The sequence below is a fragment of the Anastrepha obliqua genome, chromosome 1 (genome assembly GCF_027943255.1).
Source record: "Anastrepha obliqua isolate idAnaObli1 chromosome 1, idAnaObli1_1.0, whole genome shotgun sequence".
NCBI classification, from domain to species: Eukaryota; Metazoa; Arthropoda; class Insecta; order Diptera; family Tephritidae; genus Anastrepha; species Anastrepha obliqua.
The window spans coordinates 25431295-25453458 of NC_072892.1; the positions used below are offsets into that span (position 1 = coordinate 25431295).

The following is a 22164-nucleotide window of genomic DNA, read 5'->3' on the forward strand; positions in this document are numbered from 1 at the left end:
TAATATGAAAACAATAAAATAAATTAATTAATTAACATATGGACAGATTAAATAAAATGAAATGAAATAATAAAAATTAAAAAAAAAAAAAACAAAAAAAATTAATATAAAAAAAATAAAACAAAAAAATATTTAAAAAAATTTAAATTTTTTTAATATTAAGAAAGAATAAAATAAAATCAAATAAATAAATATTAAAAAAGCAATAAGATAGAACAAACTAAATTAAAAGAAAAAATAAAATACAATAATTTAAAAATTGTTCTAGAAAAAAATATGAACAGAAATTAAACAAAATAAAATGAAATAAGGTTAAAAAATAAAGAAAAAAATATTAAAATGAAAAAATAAAAATTTAATAAAATTAAATAAGCGTGCAATTATAAATTATAAGCTAAGTTCAAAAGCTCATTAGTTTCTGATAAAAAAACTTATTGTACGAGGGCTGCTTTTTATATTTCTGGCCCAACAGTGGAAAAATGAATATTGATGGTTAAAAAAGGCTTTACGGGTTTGTCCAGTCACGTTTCCAGGACATTTTTTAAATTGTGTGCGATACAACACGCACACACCTTTTTCCCACAAGGTGATCGTGCAAAATCTCATTAATGCTTGTCATACTAATGCCCAAGGATACCTCGACCTTACAGTAGGTGACATGACGATCTTGATCAATCATTTCGTGCACAACATCGATAGTTTCTGGCACACCAACTGATTTCGGACGATTTTCACGGAGTTTGTTGGTCAGCGAACAGAAACCACGGGCAAATTCATTGTACCAGTTTTTTATGGTGGTAAGGGATGATGCTTGCTTACCACATAATAAGTTTAGTTCATCGATGAATTTTTGTCGTATTAATCCAAAATTATGAAAAATAATTGCGCGAAAATATTCACAATTTCATGGAGTTAACCATTTTTTCATTTTTTGCTTTTCTTTTTGTGCCGAGATTAATTTTTCAAGTCACTGTAAGCCACACTAATAAAGCTCACACATCAAAGCGTCGTCCAGAAAATACTAGAAGTACCCAAAGCCAAAAATATAAATAGCAACCCTTGTAAAGGAAATAAAATAATATAAAATAGGAATAAATAAAATAATAAACTGAAAGAAAAATTAAATTAAATAATAAAATAAAATAAAACTCAAATAACTTAAATTAAATAAAGTAAAAAAAATTAAAAAACAAACAAATAAAAATACATCAAAATAAAATAAAACAATTCATTTAATTTGAAAGCTCTGGCTGCTACGGCTTTCAGTTTCCGATAATAAAATCAAATTTATTAAATTCTGATAATAAAATAAATCAGAAAATATAGATAGAAATAAATTGAAATAAATAAAATAAAATGAAGTAAAATAAACTAAACAAAACTTAAAAAAACCAATAAAATAAAAAAAAATTAAATAAAGTATATTAGAAGTCTATGAAATGTAATATTTATTATTTATGAAATTATAAAAGCTCCTCATAAAAACCATTTGCCGTTTGGAGTCGGCTTAAAACTGTAAAAACATCAAGACGCGCGCCACAAAAACGAGGAGGAGCTCAGCCAAACACCTAACAGAAGTGTACGCGCCAATTTTTTTTTTTTTAGAAAGCGAAATACTTACTCGAAAGGTGAAGGGCAATAAAAGTTAAAAAATAAAATCGTACGATCCTCAAAACGAAAGAGCGCGACATCCAAAACTCGTATCATGTCTGTGAAAATAGTAAATACACAATAACTCAAACATAAAAAAAATACCACCACAAATTCCACAACAACTTAACGAATAAAAAAATGCTCACAGCTAAGAATGAGGAAAAAAATGTATTTCGATAAAATTCCCCTTCAGTAAATTTGACTTTTTGTGTATCTATTAGCTGTGGTAGTAAGCAAAAAATTAGGAAAAAAGTAGAAAGCTGAAATCATTAATAATATTTTTAATGAGAACACAAAAAAATGTTAATGGCTCTTCTAGTTTATTTTTTTTAGAAGTTCCATACATTTTAAAGGAGTTCTTTAGAATTATAGAACTATTTTAATAAAACACAAAAAATTGGGGAAATATTTTGACTTCACTATCTTGCAGTTTTTTGTTATGTGGTTTTTACTGAATACCAATAAATATTCCACTACTTTGTTCAGCATAACCAAGACTGGTAGTCGCTTAAAAATCATCAATCGTAGCTGGGTTATTGGCATAGACTAGTAAATTGGCATACATATAGCGGATAATGGAAATTTCTTCAGGTGATTCACCACAAAAAGTTGGTCTCGAGTTAAATTAGCCAGTAAAAATGATATGCAATGATTACTCGCCCAAACTATCAATTATGCATCGTATACGATTTCATCTTCCTCAGCACATAGTCACCTTAGATATGTCGAGGCAGAAGACTGAAACAGGATGATGGATAAGAGGAAACGCAAGTTCTAAGTATTCGGAAAGCCACTTAGAAACTTGTATTTTCTTAATGATCCATAAAAATACGCCAATATAAAATATCACAGATTTGAGTTACCTAACAATATGTTGGAGATCTCATAAGACCTTGTTGTGACGACGATTAAACTGGCTCTATGTCAGGATCCGTAGTCAAAGTGAAAGGTAGTGGGGCAAGGATTCACCATTCTATTGAAGTTTATGCCGTGATTAGTTGTAGCTAGGTTGAGCTTAATTCCACAGGTAGTAGGTATCTATCATCATTGAAGAGGTAGGGTCACAGACAAATAATGGGATTATGGACAGACTTGTTTCATAGTACAAATAACTGAAACTCCATTTGTCCTATCAGCTTTCAGAATCAAGAGACGTCGAAATACTTTTCGTGCGTCATCTGCTCTGCCTTTGCTAGAATACCTAAAGTATAGAGCTTTTGAAAAAATCTTGCTGAGATACCCGATAAGCTGTGCATACATCTTTAACAGAACGACGACTGAATATAAAAACTGATCCTATCACAGAGATCGAGACTGTGGTACACTTTGCCGATAGAATTGGCACACAGAATGGCTGGCGTCGTCTCCAAGCACTGATAGAAATTGAAATACATCTCGATCATAGTCACGTTTTTCAAGCCGAGATCTATGCAGCTGATATGGAACCAAGGCTAGTGAGTATGACGTGATAGATTTCTCTTCTTCGTTATAGGAATTTAGATTGCGATAAAGGTCCTTTGGTTCAAAGAATTAGCCGAAAGTGCTTTCAAATGTACCAAAGAGCTACACCTAAAGATTGCCGTAGAAGCAGTTGAGTTGAGGAAAATGCAGAATTCATTCAGCAATTCCTGTGCCAAGATTGTCTTTTAGATCTTTGTGAAAAAATTTCTTTGAAGACTTTCGGAAAGAGAATCTATATTTTCTATTCATCACAATGGATATCCGTGGTTGTCGAGTAAATTCTTAGACAACAGTTCGTCTAGCCTATTTAAAAAGAGGCATATAAAGGGTGATCCATTTAGAGGTATCGAATTTTAAATTGAAATACGAAAAAACAAAAAATCAAACTGATTGGGCAATGACATTTATTTTTTAAAGATAATCCCTTTCAAATGTTGAGTAAATTACTGCGCCGTAATTCGGCCATCCGTTAGCAGCAATTTTGAATGACTCGCTGGAGGACTTCAATCGGTACCTCGTGAATAACTTTAGTAGTGTTGGCTTGCAATGCCTCAACCGAAGCTGGTATGTCCACAAAGAATTTGTGGAGATAACGGGCTTTAACTTACAGCATTTAAAAGTCATTTACCATGGCGCGATAGCGTTCGCCATTCACTGTTACATTGGCGCCAGCCTCGTCTTTGAAGAAATATGGGCCGATGATTCCTCCAGCCCATAGGCCGCACCAAACGGTAGTTTTCAAACGATGTAATGGTTGTTCTTTCAGGGTGCTTTTTAGCCCAAATACGGCAATTTTGCTTATTGAAGCCAAAAATGGGCCTCATTACTGAACACCATTAGTTGGCCTGAGCGCGCGATGAACACTTTTCACAGAACGTCGATTTTCGTAATAAAATTGTACAATTTGTAGGCGTAAGTCGTTTCACGATGAAAAGTCAATGAATGCTGAAGAAATTATGTATTTGGTTTGATAAAAGTCATTCGTGATCTGTCAGAAAAGTCCTCTTGGAAGAAGTACCTCCAATCTGATCACCCTTTATTAGAAGACAGGAAAATGAGAACCATAAAATACAACGCACAGTATCTATTCCGAGTGTTGTTTCCTGTCGAGTGATTCCGATTAAAAATATATTTTTGTTGCTTTACAGTAGTAGGGGGAAATGCGTGAAAGATGAGAAATGTCACTCACTATTAAATCTGTTGTTGTTGTTGTAGCAGCATAAACATTCCCCATACATGCACGGGGAATGTTGCTGGGGTGACAGTCCTTGGCAGGATATAAGTCCGGGTCGTCCCCGTAACGTAGAACCGACTGTCTGGGAACGCTATTCAATCTGTTCAATCCGTTTGCCTAAATTCTGCTCATTGAAGGTCTAAATAGTTCAGACTTAAATCAACCAGAAAAAATGCATACATTTTTGGCACTGCAATTGCATTTTAGTCCCAGTCGCATGCTCTATTAATCGACATTATTCGATTGTTGCCATCTAACGGCAAATAGGTTTGTCATTGAATTGGTTCATAGACCACAAGTTGCACCGCCAGCAAAACAAATAACAATACACGAATGAATGCATGCAGTTTAAATAAATGCAACATTTTGACCCATTTGAAAAGAGCTACGCGAAGGCAAATAAATATACAATTGGGTGAGATTTTAACCTAATAAACCTATTCTAGAATCACAATACAATACAAAGATAGTTCTCGACAACTACAATCAAGTCGGCAGAAGAGCAATGAGTTGGAATTACATGCAATTGCATTATCCTTTAATTTGGCGCGAGTGGTTGATGTGTGTTGAAGTGTGAAAAATTTTAGTTACGAGGCTATGGAAGTATAATAGGGTGCAATTGAGTCCGATTGAGGTGCGTTGCGGGCCATGGAGGATTGAAGGAAAAGCAGACAGTCGTAAAAAAAAACAAATCTTATGGATAAAACTAGCTGAGGGTACATACATACACACATATATAAATAAGTATGATTATTCACAATAGACCCGATGATATGTTTATAGTTGGCTCTACTCTTCCAAACCCATGCGCCTAATGACTCAGGTTCAAGGGCGGCGGCATCAGCAGCAAATTGCGGAAGTAAGAAAGAAAGGCTGGGGAGCACAAATTGATAAAATAAGTCAATGGATAAACGCATATTAAAGAAGTTGCCAGAACAGCACGGAGCGATCATAGTTTCCGATGTATGTAGAGCTTAAACTAACTAAACTTGGCGGCAAATAACAAATGCGACTATAAAAATATCAACGTATTTAAGTAGAGACGCGCCGAAAGGCAAGAAGCCACACATTGTGTATGTAGATGTATGTGCATATGTGTGCGTGCGTGTATCAAAAAGGCTACAATTGATTTAAATTATAATTGAATAGGAGCAATAAGTGGCCGTAACAACAACTACAAAAGAAAATAACAATAGCTAAGGTGCATACAACAACAAAATGGCAAACTGACGCAAATGGATAAACAAGCAGGAAAGAGCAAAATAAAAACGTAAACGCTTTGTCGGCGCAAAGTAGCTGCATAAAATGTATTTGAAGATATTCAGATGGGTAGCCACATTCTTCCGAAGCAATGAAGGGTGTAAAGTTCAAAAATGGGCTGAATGTCAAAGTCAGGGCAACTACGAGTAGTGTGCAATAAATTCTCGTTATAGGGAGGTGGGTAATTTAATAAATGCAATAAATTTACTTGAAATACAAAATTTCATATAATTACGGTCATTCTTTTTCTGCTTCTTGAATGGCTTATGCGATTTTGGCGGAGTATAACAAAGCGCGCCAGCCGTTTCTTTCTCTTCCAGCTGGTACCGCAACGAATGCTTTCGGAGCCCGAGATTTGCATCCATTCGGACGACATAACCTAAGCTAACAAAGTTGCTGGATCTTTATTCGCTGCACAATGTCTATGTCGCCGTAAAGCTCATAAAGCGAATTGACTCAACGCCTACTTCACTCGCCTCAACGGAATTAGGGTCACCAGTTATGTAGTGATTCTCGGTGAAGAAAGATTGTAATGACTGATGCGAAAATTTGTGGCTTTGAAGCCCAAATTTAATTCTCTGGTGATTACATTTTGCTGCCAAATTTGAAAAAAAAAACTTCCTGGAAAAATTCTTCTAACAATGAAGAACTCAAGGTTGCAATAAATGCACACATTTCGTACGAGGATACATATTTTTTAGAGAGCATTCAAAACCTAATTTTCAGATCTAACAAATATATTGAGGTTATGGAGGATTATATTGGAAAACAAAAATATTGTAAAAGGTTTTCAAATAACAGGTGATATTTAAAAATATAAAAGGCTATCGAGAGATGATTAACGATTTTTTATGGCCGGAATTGGATGGTATTGATCTGGACAATGTTTATTTTCAACAAGACGGCGCTACGAGTCACACAAGCAATGAAATCATTGATCTTTTACGAGAAAAGTTTCCGGACCGTGTTATCTCTCGAAGAGGTGATCACAATTGGCCACTGAGATCTTGTGATTTAACACTTGCGACTTTTTTCTTTCGAGCCACGTGATGGAGAAGGTCTACGCCAACAGCCCAGGGTCGATTCGAGACCTCAAAGATGGAATTCGTGAGGCTATCGAGGACATAGGGCAACCAATTGGCAGTTCGGTTATGGAAAATCTCATGAAAATGATATCGTCCTGCAAGCGTGGTCGTCGTGGTCATTTGCCAGATGTTATTTGCCACGGCATACCTTCCTCTTTATAATGATCATTTATATTAGAAAATAGCATTTTTCTTTGAATATCAAAATAACACTTCTTATTGGAAAACCCTTTATATGCAATTTAATACGAATTGTTTCTCATACTGATGCCGAGAATACATTGAACGCCCCTCGTATGTATACCTAAAAGTCAAACAGCGATTTCAGAGAAGCAACAAATTATGTGTCATGCCTCTTATACTGTTAGTTTGTGCATAAGTGGAAAATGCCGACACTTCCGGCGCCAACGAAATTCTAAGATCAACAACTGCAAAAGCGTCGAGGAGGAGTGAGAGACAGAGAGAGAGAGAGAGAAAGCGAGCGATATATATAATTAGTTCACACGCTTCGTTAAACCAAGCCTTGCGTACTTAAATGTCGATCACTAGAAATAATTAATAGTTAAAAGCATTTGCTGAAAAAAGCCGCCATATACGCGTACCGATCGCTACAAATACTTTGCCACTGGCTGCCGCCATTCATGCGTTCGAGGAGTGATCATGCTGCAGAAACGGATACTAAAGGCAATATTTTTCGGGCTATATATTTAGTTTTTTTCTTTGTTTTAATGTTTTATTTATTTTTTTTAGTTGATGAAAAGAGTTGAATAAAACCCAGCTACTGCTAATAAATGAAAATGCATTCAGAAATGGTGATGTCTGCTAATATTTCTGAGGAAGAGCAGATAAAAATAACGGTGACTTAAGTAGCTAGGCACTGTTCTGCTACACGCGGCGATACTCACACCATTTCGCATACGGTCAGCAGAGTTGCATTTGCAGCTGCGCTTACTTACAGTTTGCATTTAAGCGCCTGCTATAATTTGCAGAATTTACATTGCTGTTGGAAGGAAAAAATAACAAAAAACAAATACTCAGTTTAAATGAAATGTAAGACGAAAAACTGATTTAGATGAAGATTGATGTGACAATTGTGTTTGTGCGCGAACTGACACGAGAAAGATCACGACCATTGATGAAGTGGCATGGTTGACGACGCTTTCGTGCACTTTTAACAAATTTATTTATTACGAGTATGAACTCGGATCTGCCAGAAGTTTGCCGTGATTTAATTTAGTTAAAATATACAGAAGATTTTGCGCCAAATAAAAACATTTCACTCGAGCTTCGGTTGTTCGCTGAGCTCCACACACACACATACTTATATCGTATGCTTATATGTGTATGCACACACTCTCACGGCTTTTGTTGCCGAAAGGCATAGACACATACGTACGTCTACTGTAAATAAATAAATAATGAAGCATCTAGTATATAAAATAATAACGGTTCTGACTACTATTTGATCATAAAGCCACTCATTTGTTGCCGAACTACGCTTTTGCTGACACTGAAGTGATCGTTTTACTGAATTTAGAGAGGAATTGTTATTTGGGAAATTGTGATACATTTTGAAACAATGAATGAAAATTGTGGGGAAAAGTTTTGTATTACACATAGTATATTAATATAATGCGAATTGATCATGTTTGAAGCCGGTGATTGTTGGTGTACAGGCGTGTCCATGTACGGATGTACACATGGTAGAAAAAGTCTGCGTTCACCCACTGTTATAAAGTATTAAAATAATTTAACGTGTTTATCTTAAAACTCTCAGTTATTTCTTTTCACTTAGAAAATTATTCGTAGAAGGTATGAACAAAATTTTTTGGAGTTTAAGCTGCGTCGTGTTCAGATAACGGGACTGTAGTACAGTTTCTTAAATAGGCTGAGCAGAAAAAGTGTGCGTTCATTTCGAATAGTGACGATTATTTGCATGGCAATTACGTTAAATTTAATTTTAAATCATTCATGTAGTTGACGCGGTTAAGAACAAATCTAAAGAGGGAAAAATTGATATTAGAAATACATTTTTTGTTACTATGGACCAAAGGCGAAAAGAAATAGATACTGGTGAAAGGAAAATCATTGTAAGTTTGTGGCAAAATAGTAAGAGCTATCGGGAAATCGCGAAAATTTTTGGGAGACAATACTTCTCGGTCCAAAGAGTAATAAACAACTTCAAGCAAACGAATTGTTTGGAGTCTAAGCCTCGTTCTGGGTGTCCAAAAAAACTGACGGAAAGAGAAGAACGCAACATAACTATTCTTGTGAAGTCTAATCCACGACTAACAGCAAGCCAAATTTCAAAAGACATAGAAGTAAAATACCAAAAGAAAGTACATCCAGATACAGTAAGAAAAATTCTAAAAAGAATCGGATTTCACGACAGAGTGGCCCGAAAAAAACCCTTCATATCGCGAGTAAATCGACTTAAGCAGATGGCTTTCGCCAAGGAATACGTAAACAAGCCACCTGAGTTTTGGAATAGTGTGATTTTTTCAGATGAGAGCAAGTTTTGCATTTTCGGGATAAAAGGTCGTAAAATTATTTGGAGGAAAAACGGAATGGCACTTGGAAAGCAAAATCTGGTACCTACGGTAAAGCATGGGGGAGGAAGTGCCATGATATGGGGGTGTATGGCTAGTTCGGGCGTTGGAAATATACAGTTTATTGAGTCGATAATAAACAGACATGATTATCTCGATATTTTAAAAACGAATTTGAGAGAAAGTGCAATCAAACTGGGACTCGGTGAAAGATTTGTTTTCCAACAGGACAACGACCCGAAACACAAGATTGTTAGGTTGTGGTTGTTGTATAATGTTCCAAAACAACTTCGCACACCCCCACAATCACCTGACCTTAACCCCATTGAGCACTTATGGGACGTTCTAGAAAAAAAAATACGAGAGCGTACAATAACTAGCAAGAAAATGCTTTAGAACGCGCTTAAAGAGGAATGGGAAGTCATAAGTCCAGAAATAACAGCCAAACTAGTTGGATCAATGAAAAGACGCCTTCTAGAAGTCATAAAAAGGCGTGGATATCCAACTAGCTATTAATTTTAAAACATTTCTATGATCTTAAGCCTTTTATTTTATTATTATTGAAGTGAACGCAAACTTTTTCCGTTTAGTTTGAATGGCCGTTTTAATTTTATGTGATCTCATTTTAAATTTGATTTTGTTATTGGTAGCGAAATATGTGTGATAGTTACGTTTAAGTGAGCTAAATAAAACTCATTAAAAAAAATTTCTGAAATATTTATTGTTTTGAACTTTTTCTAATGCAAAGAATATTTGCATAGGTGAACGCAGACTTTTTCTACTATGTGTATGTATGTAGCAGCAGATAAGTTTCAAACAATTTACCTATACACATTTTACTATGCAACAGTTTTAATGCATTAAAAGTAAAGCAATTTTTTTTAATATGAGTCAAGTTTTCCCAGGTGGGCCACCAAAAGTTTACTTTTAGATTTTTTTGCTGATTTTAATGGCTAACCAGGGCGTGCAATATTGACACGAAAGCATTTGCGCTAATTTAAATTTTTCGCCGAGTTATTTGTAAACCAAGTGTTATGCAGACTTTTATACTTTTTGCAATATTTCATGCGAACCTTACGATTCTTTCATATTAATTCGAAAACATAGTAAGCAATAAAATGAAGTAATTAGTTTTTAAAAAGTGGCGAGACATTTTTATAAAAAAACTAGCTGTACCCGGCGCGCATTGCTACGCCAACAACTAAAATAAATTTAAGAAAAATAACTTTAAAGAAAAATCAGTACACAAATATTCAATTCATTCTAAACAATTTTATTGATTTGGTTTATCTCGAAAAAATTGTGACATTACAAAGTTCAGTAATTAGCATATTCTACAAACCTTCTCCGTGGAAAAATACATATATATACCAACTTTTATAATAATCGGTCCAGTAGTTTTTGAGTTCATCGATGAAATACAGACAAACATTCATTTTTATATATAAGAAGAAGATTGTTTAAAAAAAATTGAATTCTTTGCTAACTTTTCATGTACTATACTTAAAAAAAAAAACTTAAAAATTGTATTTTCACAGAAATAAATTACTGTACGTTTGAACGACAAAAAAGTTCACACATGGGCTGAAAAGTCTCGGGCCCAACAAAGAAAACACGGTTTTTTGTTCAAAATTAGTTGTTTTCTATCAAGAACAACGCAATCACTTCAGCGCCGCTCTAACATTTCAACACCACTTTTGTAGAGCGATTTATCTTTTGCCCAAAATAGGCCTCAGTTTCAGCGATAACCTCTTCATTCGAGCGAAATCTCTTACCGGCGAGCATTTTTTAGGTCTGCCACAACAGCCAGTAGTCGTTGGGAGCCAAATCTGGCAAATACGGTCGATGTGGGAGCAATTTGAAGTTCAATTCATGTGGTTTTGCCATTGTTTTAAATGACTGGTGACACGGTGCGTTGCCTTGATGAAACAAAATTTTTTTCTTTGAGACATGCGGACGTTACACTTTGCAATTTCGACCCTTAAACGCTCCAATAACACTATATAATATTCACTGTTAATGGTATATCCCTCCTCAAGATAATCATTACACTACGCACATTCCAAAATACTGAAGGCGTAACCTTTCCAGCCGATGGTTGTGCTTTCGGGTGCTTTGGACGAAGTTCACCAGTTGCTGTCCACTCAGATGACGATCGTTTTGATTACGGAGTTAAGTGATGGATCCATATTTCATCCATTGTCACAGATCGATGCAAAAATTCCGGTTTATTACGTTTAAACATGGCCAAACGCTGTTCAGAATCATCAACGCGTTCTTATTTTTGGTCAACAGTGAGCAAACGCGGCACCCCCTTTGAACAGAACATTCGCGTAGCCAAATGCTCATGCAATATAAAGCTAAGATGTTCTTTTAATATCCTTACGATGACAGCTAACTCACACAATCTCACTTTTCGATCATTCAAAACACTTTTGTGGATTTTTGAAGTGAAACTTTTTAGGCGTCGATGGACGAGCGAGAATGGAGAGTAAAATTTCAAGGCCATGCAACGTTTTGGGCATTTTCGTTCCGCGAGAGAGAAAAAAGATATAACGTAGAAGAAAAGGGAAGAGAGAGCTATACCTTATATATATCTTAGATACACTTTGGGCTATTTTTCTAGTGAGAAATAACACTGGCTTTTTTTTGGCGCTTGTTTGTTGGGGCAAACTTGTAGAAAATATATTTTTAGTACCTACTTTTTGGCGTTATATTTCCTTGGTGCCTAAAGTTTGGTTTGGTCCTAATTTTTTTGGCGTTTTTTTTTGGTGCCCACTTTTTAGCGCTTTTTTCCCGTTTCTTGGCTAGTGCTTGTGCATACTATAAAGTGCTATCCATTCCGGCGTCGGATTTATTGGTATTGCCTCGCGGTAATTTGTGCCGTTGCTGCGGTCCTGGAATCGCTGCGTTTGTGCGGGTGATAAACGCTCGGAGTAGTGCGCGTTGTTGCCACGGTTTGTGTCCGGCGTTTACATACACGGGTCGACCCTTCTCCGTTTTTTTTTAATTTTGCCTATTTGTATTCTCTGTAAATGTTGTGAATCTATTTAGATATATATTCTTTCTCTCTCTCTCTCTCATTCTCTCTCGGGTATCTCTCTCTCTCATTCTCTCTCGGGTCTCTCCCTCTTTCTTTCTGCCTAGAAAGTTTTACTTCTGTTATGTGCGCTACGCTACAGGCACTTTTTTTATGTTTTCTGGCGTTACAGCCTCATTTCGACGTCGACTGTGTGGTGCATCATCGGTGTCTCTACGACCACAACCTCTCTCTTTGTTGTTTCTGATGGGGTGGAGTCCCCATAACACTTTTCAAGCCATTGCTTCACTTGAACGGTTTTTTTTTTCACTAAGAAGCAATGTAAAATTAAAGCACGAAATTTGTTTTTGATCCATTGTTTCGAAAATAACAAAAGTAGCGTCACTCTTAACACAATGCCTCACGAACTAATGAATAGAATATCATGAAATTTTGACAGCTGTTTTCTTAAGGTTATGACAAATTAAAATGCAATAAAACTGGTGCCATCTATGTGCTAGGCCCGGGACTTTTCAGCCCGTGTATCAAATAAGTAAATAATATAATAAGTAACCTATAAACTTGTGTTACATAGTCGCCTAATGCCACAGGCAGTGACTTCATTGAATAGACCTCATTTAGCTTAGAGTAAAAATTCGGTGTGTGAAATTTTGTTAAAGATGAAAACATAAACATATCAAAAATTTACGTAAACGCAGAAGAAAAGAGATTGAAGAAAATTGCATGGCATATGGTAGGTGTGCATCTTAAGTAGAAGTGAAGATCTTTATGATCAAACAACACGCGTTATGGCTGGTTCCACCAACTTATCAACTTAAAATATAACTAATTTTATATATTTTAACAACTTAAGAGCGTGGCAAGCGTTGAATATAAGGCCGTTCTTAGGGCAGCTGTATTTAAAGGAAAGGGAACTGGGCTAAATGTGTGGCATTTCTCTCTGCCGCTTATTTCAGTTAAAATAGCCGCATTTTAAATTTATTTGTGAAATTATGGTCAAATTTGCTGTTTTATTTTTATGATTTAAAAATAATTGCATTAAACCAAAAACAGCGAATCCAAACAAAGCACTTGCCAAACAGATAATTTTAATAATTTGATTGATTAGCATGTCGTGATGGATGCTTTTGAAAAAGAAATAAAAAATCAATAAATAAATAACAATGACGACAGCTCAAATGTGCGCAATGTGTCAATATATTTGTATTTGCAAATTACGCTCCGTTGCACAGCATTGTTCAATATAACCTCAATAAAGGTAAACACGAATTCTCACTCATTTTACTGGCGTGTAGTAGAATACCATGGAAATTGGCTATGAATGACATGAGAATGGAATAATTCAATGGCTATTTTCTGAGAATATTTATAATAAACCAACCATCAACCAACTGATTGGACCTATATGCCACGATGCCTGAAAACTAATACGGCTATGCAAAATGACGCTGCTCCATACCAGCAGCGCCGTCAGAATCGGGAAGATCCTCTCCCTGCCGTTTGATGCCAAACAAGGTTTCAGACAGGGTGACTCTCTGTCGTGTGACTTCTTTAACCAGATGCAGGAATAGACCGCGCGAGCCGCAGAATTTAATCGCTCAAGCACAATTTTTTATAAGAGCGTACAATTGTTGTCTTAACAACCGCGCTGTTAGTTCTACCTTTTTCAAACTGAATAAAAAGGCAAAGCGAATGAGTCTGGTGGTGAACGAGGGCAAAACGAGGTACCTCTTGTCATCAAACAAACCCTCGCGGCACCCACGTCACTGTTGACAGTTATGATTTCGAGGTTGTAAAAAACTTCGTTGATTTAGGGACCAACATTAACACCGATAACAATGTTAGCTTTAAAATCCAAGAGAGATTCTCCCTCTTGCCAACAAGTGCTACTTTGGACTAAATAAGCAATTGAGTAGTAAAGTCCTCTCTCGACGAACAAAACAAACACTCTACAAGACTCTCATCATGCCCGTTCTAACGTATGGCGCAGAAGCGTGCACGCTGACAATATCCGATGAGGTGTCCCTTAAAGTACTTAAGAGAGAGATTCTGCGAAAGATTTTTGGACCTTTGCACGTTGGTTACGGCGAGTATCGTAGGCAATAGAACATTGAGCTGTTTGAGCTGTTTGAGCTGTACGGCGACATAGACATTGTGCAGCGAATAAAGATCCAGCAACTTCGTTGGCTGGGTCATGTCGTCCGAATGGATACAAACGGCTCTGAAAGTATTCGATGCGGTACCAACTTGTAGTAGCAGAGGAAGTAGAAGACCTCCTCTGCGTTGGAAATATGAGGTGGAGAAGGACCTGGTTTCAACTGGCGCCTGTTAGTACGAGAAAGAAACGGCTGGTGCGCTTTGCTAAACGCGGCCAGAATCGCGTAAGCGGTTATCGCGCCAGTCAAGAAGAGAAGAAGATAGTGTACTCGTATTGCATAATGTTGAAAATACGTACATGTCACGAGCATGTCTTCTGTCACAGAAAAATGAAATATAGGAACAGCTCAGGCATGCGACATTTTTCAAGAGTGTTTGAAGTGAATGATACTTTCTTGCAACCAAATATTTTTTTTATATAATATGTATTTTCGTGCCTCGATGTACTTCACACATTTACAAACCATAGTAGTTACTTTATTAGATAAATCCGACAGGCTTAATGAAGCAGCTCGGTATAAGTAAATATCTATGTGTATAAAGGGTGCCCCAATAAGTATGCGCTATTCGAGTGATAAAACGTTGTCAAGGAAAAGGACTGCGTGACAGCTAACCGTTCAGAGTTCTTATGAATGGAAGTAAATTTGAAAATGCGGCTGGTCAGAAGTAGCGATTAAGGTGCATTAGAATTGCATTTACAATAATAAGATATTTGACAAGATGATAAACTACAAAAGCTAAGCTTTTCTACGCAAATGAGACCTTCCTCTTCAAAAGCCATCACCAGCAAGTACCGTATTGAATATTTTCTAGATTGATTTAAATTGCTTTAATGACCTCCTAATATTTACCACTTTTGGTAGTCTCAAAGCCAGTTTGTCAATCAAAAAATTAATTAAATTATTGGTATATTTATTTGTTGTTGTATTATTGACCACAATTAGTGTTTATTTTCAGAAGTTAATTGCTGTGTCTGACCGATTGAGTTGATAGTTTGCATCAATTCGTACGATAAGACCTAGCCAGTGGAACCCCTGGATCTTCATTTCAATTTCTGACTAAGTCGTTTCTAGGCGGAATAAATTTCCATTCTAGTAATCAGAAATGTCCGACTAGCTCATATGATTAGCGACATTGAAGATTTCTTTCAAAGCATTTTGAGATCTAAGCTGTATGCCAATAAGCTCGAAACTACTCACGACTTCAATGAGAAAACTAAGTACTCCAGAAAGTGCTAATTGCCAGCAAAGCACTGGAGGTATTTTATTTATTTATTAAGCCAATGAATAAAAATTCATTTTGATAGGCTAAGTAGAGATATTTTAAGTGTAATATGCAAATAAACTATTTATAATAAATACTCAAAGAAACAAAAACAAAGAATTTAGTAGGCGATGGAACATGAAAAATCTATCTCAATAAATTTAGAGATTTTATTAAACTTAATTAGGGCTCTAGTAACAGTAGCATTTCGAGCATAAAGAGATTTTGAGAGACCAGCATAGAAAAACTCTGAACTATGAAGAGTTCTGGCCGGAATATTAAAAAAAAATTCTCTCATCAAGAAGCACGGGACAGTCAACAGCAAATCGAAATGACAGACAAAGATAAGATTATTATCCTCTTCTGCAATGATTTTAAGCTGATCACTAAGAACCGCGTTTCATAAGTAGAGATAAAATACGACAAGCGTAAATTACACAACGCGAAATGTTAGAATATTTCCCGGATTTCGTTCAATTCTATTATAGCAGCATTGATATTCTATTCCACGCATAATCCTACATATACAGTAAACTTGTATTTCAATATAAAAGTTATAAATTTTTAATGCAAGTCTCTACATACTTTCTACCGAAACTACTTCTTAAATGAATTTTGTGACATCCTTTACCAAGTATTTATTGTAGATTGGCTCATAATTTTTACTAAACTTACAAACACATTTGTGAGCCCACACCACCAGCCACCACAACACTGATTTAAGTTGGTTGACGGATGCGCAAATATGCTGAGCAAATATGCGATGCCAATGCGGTTGAGATAAATTAAAGACGCATTAATGCTACGCCACAGTTGGCCAAAACACATGCACGCTTACGTATGAACTTAACGACATATCTACTCGTATGTACATATGTACATACAAACAACAACTATAGAAACATACGAATATGTAGATATGTACGCAGATATGAATAATGAAGATTACGAGCACATCAATTGAGACACCAGACAGGTAATAAAACGGGAGGCATATCGTTGATTTTTGCTAAAATAACACAGGTACTCAAGTACAGTAGAGTATGGATAAAGGCAACAGCAGTCTGATGTTTTAATGACGTAGAGATACGGCAATTGAGGTGTAACGCGATTTTCTGCGAATTCGAAAGAAGTTTACATTTCGTCTATTTTCCACATATGCAACCATTACTTGCTAGTTCGGAAAAGGTTCTAAATTCGAAGAGCGATATCTAGTACGCGAAAAGACGGACATAGCGTAAGGAATTTTATTACAAGGAAAAATTGACTATATTTTGCGCAAGCATTTTCCAAGTAACTGGTCCTTTAGCTACTGCAAAGCAAAACCGTGGTATTTTACATTTATGCATAAATGTTTAATCCATAGACGTGAGCGAAAAAATACGCAAAATATATGTATTACCATACGAGGGACCGACCTTCGGTACTTCTAGTTTTGTCAGGCGCTATCTGACATTTCCATTGGAAAGTTTGACAAATTTCACCATAAACGCACTCTAACGTTTTAATGTTTGAACCATATTAATGTTTTTTACAGTGGCTTTAAAAATGCAATTCAGAAACAAAATAGATTTAAGCCGTGAATATTTCGTGCGATTATTTTTCACAATTTTCGATGTGAGTTACCAAGTCAAGAATGCATCGATGAACTAAAATCATTATAAGACGAGGAAGCACTAATCTTTAGCACCATAAGAAACTGGTACAAAGAATTTTCTCGTGTTCGCTGTTTGCTCACCGACGCATTCCGTGAAGGTCGTTGAAAATCAGTTGTCCCAGAAAATGTCGATAAATTGTCGATAAACGAAATAATTGAGGAAGATTGTCATGTCACATAGCGTCAGATCGAGAGATCGAGGCAACCTTGGGTATTAGTATGACGAGCATCAATAAGTTTTTCCATGATCATAAAAAAGGTGTGCTCGCATTGGATACCACACAATTTAAATAACGAACTGCAAACGCAACTGTGCGAAGTTCTTCAAATTGGTTCAAACAAATGCAAAAGTGTATTGATCAACATGGAATGAATATTTTGAAAAAGAATTAATTTCAAAATTTCGAACTTTTTACTCAAAATTTGTAATTTTTTTTTTTGCTGGTGTAATTTTTTTAACTCCAGTGTAACAAAGGGCAAGTTTTATATATATATTTCATATTTTTCTATGGTTCCTAGGTGGAGCATTCAAGTTTTAAGAATTGAATTCTCGTGGATTTTTAATATTTGTTTTTTTTCTGATGCTTTTGGGCATATTCCTTCATATAACGCTTGAGCTCTTGAAGGGAAAAAAATGCAAAGAGCGTAGAGAGTAAAAACATTATTAAACACCAACAGAAATTTCCAGCAATTTAAGACTTGTACTTTGTTTACAAAAAAAAAAAATAATAATTGAAGCGTACACTGCTGTTGTGTTTGGCCGAGCTCCTCCTCCTACTTGTTCCACAAATGGAGGGATTTACAGTTTTAAGCCGACTCCGAACGACAAATGGTTTTTATGAGAAGCTTTTCTTGACAGAAATACACTCGGATGTTTGCCACTGCCTGAGGAGTGGCGACCGCTATTAGCAAAAGCCTTTTCTGCTATTCGATCTGCATGCACGGATATTCGAACTTACGCACTCCCGAATCGTAATCACACACCAACTCATTCAGCTGAGGACTTCGCCGAATTTGTTGTACTCAAAATGAAGTAGCTATAAAATTACATGAGACATTCTTTTTAGTAAAAATTAAAAATTCTGATGACAATTTTATGAATTTTTTTGAAATTTAAACACGATTTGAAACTTCAGTGCAATTTAATATACTAAAAACGACATTTTCATACAAAATTAATGAAAAAAATTTAGCTTGAAAAACATTGTGAATATGTAAAAAAATCACTTTTTTAACTGACTGTATTAAATTGGCATCTGTGGCGGCGGTTCAAATGGAGCTGCTTAAGTTTTGCGCAATACTTTATATTAGTTTGGGGAAAAATAAATCCATTAATTTTGTGGAAAATTTTTGTGCAAATGGTTGAAAACTATTTTATGGTCTATTTTTAGCTTCTGGACGAAGCTACGACTACTAACATACCGGTCAACTTTGATTATTACTGTGACTTTATCGACATGATTGACATTTTCTTTAACATCAAAAATTTCAATTTAACATTTATTAAAAGAGACAATATCACAACACTGACAACTGTCAAAACAAAGGAAACTCAAGCTGGAACGACCCTGTATAAACGCCGCTCCTCACATTTGTTATTGGTTTGTTGATCAACACAAAAATGTTTAGATGTGGGATGAGCAAGAGTTGGAATTTCAGCGATGCTGTCGCTAATGTTGTTTTTGCATCCGACTTCTGATAAAAAGTGACGTAACTTTTTTTATAACTCCAGCTACTGTTAACTGATAAGCAAAATAGGTTTTAATATATATTTTTAATGAGTATAAATTCAACACACAATGCTGGCTTATTCAGTTTATAGCTGAAGGTTCTTACTTATACAAGTTTGCAGTACTTTCGTAGTTAGCCAGACGAATTTCTAGTAAGAATAGAGCAGTGCTCTAGAAGTGCACTCAACTTAATCGAATTTAGTAGGAAATGAATAACCAAACAACGCGACGCCATATAAATTACAAGAAATAATAAACTGATTATTACGTGGCGGAAAAAATATACAAAAGGGTTACCACTCCCAAGCTATTGCTGCAATTTCATTTTGTAGACGCATTTGAAGTATGTGAAACAAATACACATACAGGAAATTGATTCGCTGATCGGTGCAAACATCTGTTTTCAAGTCATCGTAAGCATACGAGTACATCTGTATATATGTAACGTGAGCACAGCTGATGTTTGTTTATAGGCTTACTTGTTTGGCTTATGTGAAGACGTCAACAAATCGCAGTCCAGCTCAGTGCAATAAAAACATTCGAAATTCTTAGAAATATGAGTTAGTGAATATGAGTGAAAATGCAAAACGATTGCTCGCCGCATATCGAACCAAATGCGTTAGCGCTCCATTCTACGATTAAAGTCGTTCACAAAGGTTTTGATCTATATAAATATCAGAAATGAATTTGATTTTTGTAAGATGAAAGTTATATTTATTTATGCTTGAGCGCAAATGCAAAAGTATGGACCAGTGCCCTCGCGTTGCACTCCACTGGGCGTATGAGCAACTTTTTGTTAGCGTAAGGCGTTTTCACAGCAAATTTGAAAATAAACATGAGTTAGGTAAACAAATTAGTTTGAATTCGTTGCGAGTGTGTTTTTGGATGGCTGAAACAAAAAAAATTAGAAAACGTTTTCTTTAAATAGTAGTTGCTGAGTGCATTGCTGCCACAGCCGGCATACATTTTTAAGGCCCTACATTTGTAGTGCAATATCAAATTAATTTGAGCGAAAGTAGTTATTTACATAATGTTTTACACTCTGCGACAACCTCCAAAAACGTCGGGTAAGCGCCGATCACTAACAAAAAAATATTAAGGGGGGACCCTCATTTAGACGGTCGAAAAATGCATCATTTTTGGGAATTTTTTTCTCAGGTAAAATAACTTCAAACGTTTTGTAATTCATAAAGTACTTTAATAAATGTCTTGACTGTCTACAAAAATTTTCGGAGAAGAAAAAAACATTTTAAGTATGGAAATATACACCTCGTCCATTGCACCTCATTCTATCTGTGTACATTCTAGCGCTCTGAATTTTTTTCTGAAATAAAAAAACCAAATTTTTTTTAAAACTTTAGGATAATACCTTCGATGTGACATTTTGATTTAAAAAAAAAATGTCGAAATTGATATTTTTTACCCAGTTTTATGTTAAAAGTGATTTTTCATGCATAAAAATTGACTTTAAAATTACAAAAAAATATGAAAATCTTTTTTTTTAAAAAAACACTTAATGTCACATTGAAAACAATTTAATTATCTTTAAAATGAGCTATTGTAAAGCCTGATTGGTTCAATACAGCGTTCTCAATTGTGTACACAAAATCGAAAAATGATGTTTCGAGAAAAACGCGTTTAAAGTTTTGGATACAGGCGATCAGGCCACCCGTCGCGTCCTGTTAAAAATTTTGTCACTCCTTCAAAAATACAGATATCGACTTGAAATTTTGAAAGTATATTCTTAAATAGTTGTAGAATAGATTAAAATTATTTCCAAAAAATCGATTTTTTTGACCCGATAAATGAGGGTCCCCCCTTAATATACGAGGCGTGTTTTTAAAGTAAGTACCGCTTTATTCACTTGAAAGGTCATACTTTACTCTACTTTTCTACATAATTCCCCTTACTATTGAGGCTTTTATCGTATCTTGGGACCAGCTTTTGTATGCCATCGTCAAAGAAGATTGCCGCCTGATTAGACAACCACTGCTTCACAGTCATTTTCACTTTGTCTTCATAGGAATGATTTCCATTGATTGCTGCTTCGATTTCGGTGTAACGTAGGCTACACATGTTTTATCGCCTGTGACAATATGGCTTAAAAAATCATCCCCCTACTTACTGTATCATTTGAGTAAACTAAATGCACTTCCCAATAATTTGGTTTTGGGCTTATCAGTCAACATTTTTGGCACCCAGCGTGAACACAATTTCGAATAATTTAAACGTTCGAACACAATTTCGTAAAGAACACTTCTTCAGACAGCAGGAAACTTTTCAGCTAAGGACGAAATCGTGAATCGTCTGTTCTCTTTCACTTTACAGCCCACTTTTTGAATCAGTTCATCGGTAATGACTGAAGGTCTTCAGAAGTCAAATTTTATTATCGGTCAGTCCGTAAGTTCGGGCGTTTTTTAAAGGTGGTTTTAAAATCAATAAAAAAGATGTTTAAAGTATTTATTATTCAATAATATACTTTCCTTCATTATTTACAATGTCTTACCAACATTTAGGCAAATTTTTAATTCCCTGCTCAAAAAATTGTTTGTCCTTGGAGCCAAAATACGTTTCGATATCCCTTTTTATAGCTTCTTTTGAGGAGCAGTTCTTGTTACTCATATGGGATTGAAGTCCACGGAAAAGGTGATAATCACAAGGTGCAATATCCGGAGAGTATGGTGGATGCGGCATTAGCTCGCATCCGAGCTCGTTCAACTTGCCTAATGTTTGCCTTGCGGTATGAGGTCTTGCATTGTCGTGTGTTTATGTGTGTGTCGTGTTTGTTATGTGCTTTATTCAGGTTTCTATAGCTGATGGGAATAATACTCAGCAGTTATCGTCTGGTTTGGTTCCAGAAGTTCATAATAAACAATACCGGTCATATCCCACCAAATAGACAGGGGAAGGCCATCTCTAGGGGTCGGTTCTGGTGTTTCATCTTTATCTAACCATTGGCGTTTGCGAACAGGATTATTGTAAAGGACCCATTTTCATCACCAGTAACGATACGGTTCAAAAAACTTTCATTTTCAAGCCGTTGCAGCAGCTGAGAACACACATTCACTCTCTGCT

The 22164-nt window shown here is 35.6% G+C and overlaps 2 protein-coding genes across 4 annotated transcripts in view; one reads left to right on the forward strand and one right to left on the reverse strand.

Moving 5' to 3' along the window:
- Positions 1 to 22164, reverse strand: part of LOC129244341 (28S ribosomal protein S9, mitochondrial) — a 54756-nt gene that overhangs the window by 13567 nt on the left and 19025 nt on the right. The gene's annotated exons all lie outside the window — the stretch shown is intronic.
- Positions 1 to 22164, forward strand: part of LOC129244313 (transient receptor potential channel pyrexia) — a 34922-nt gene that overhangs the window by 855 nt on the left and 11903 nt on the right. The window lies entirely within an intron of this gene.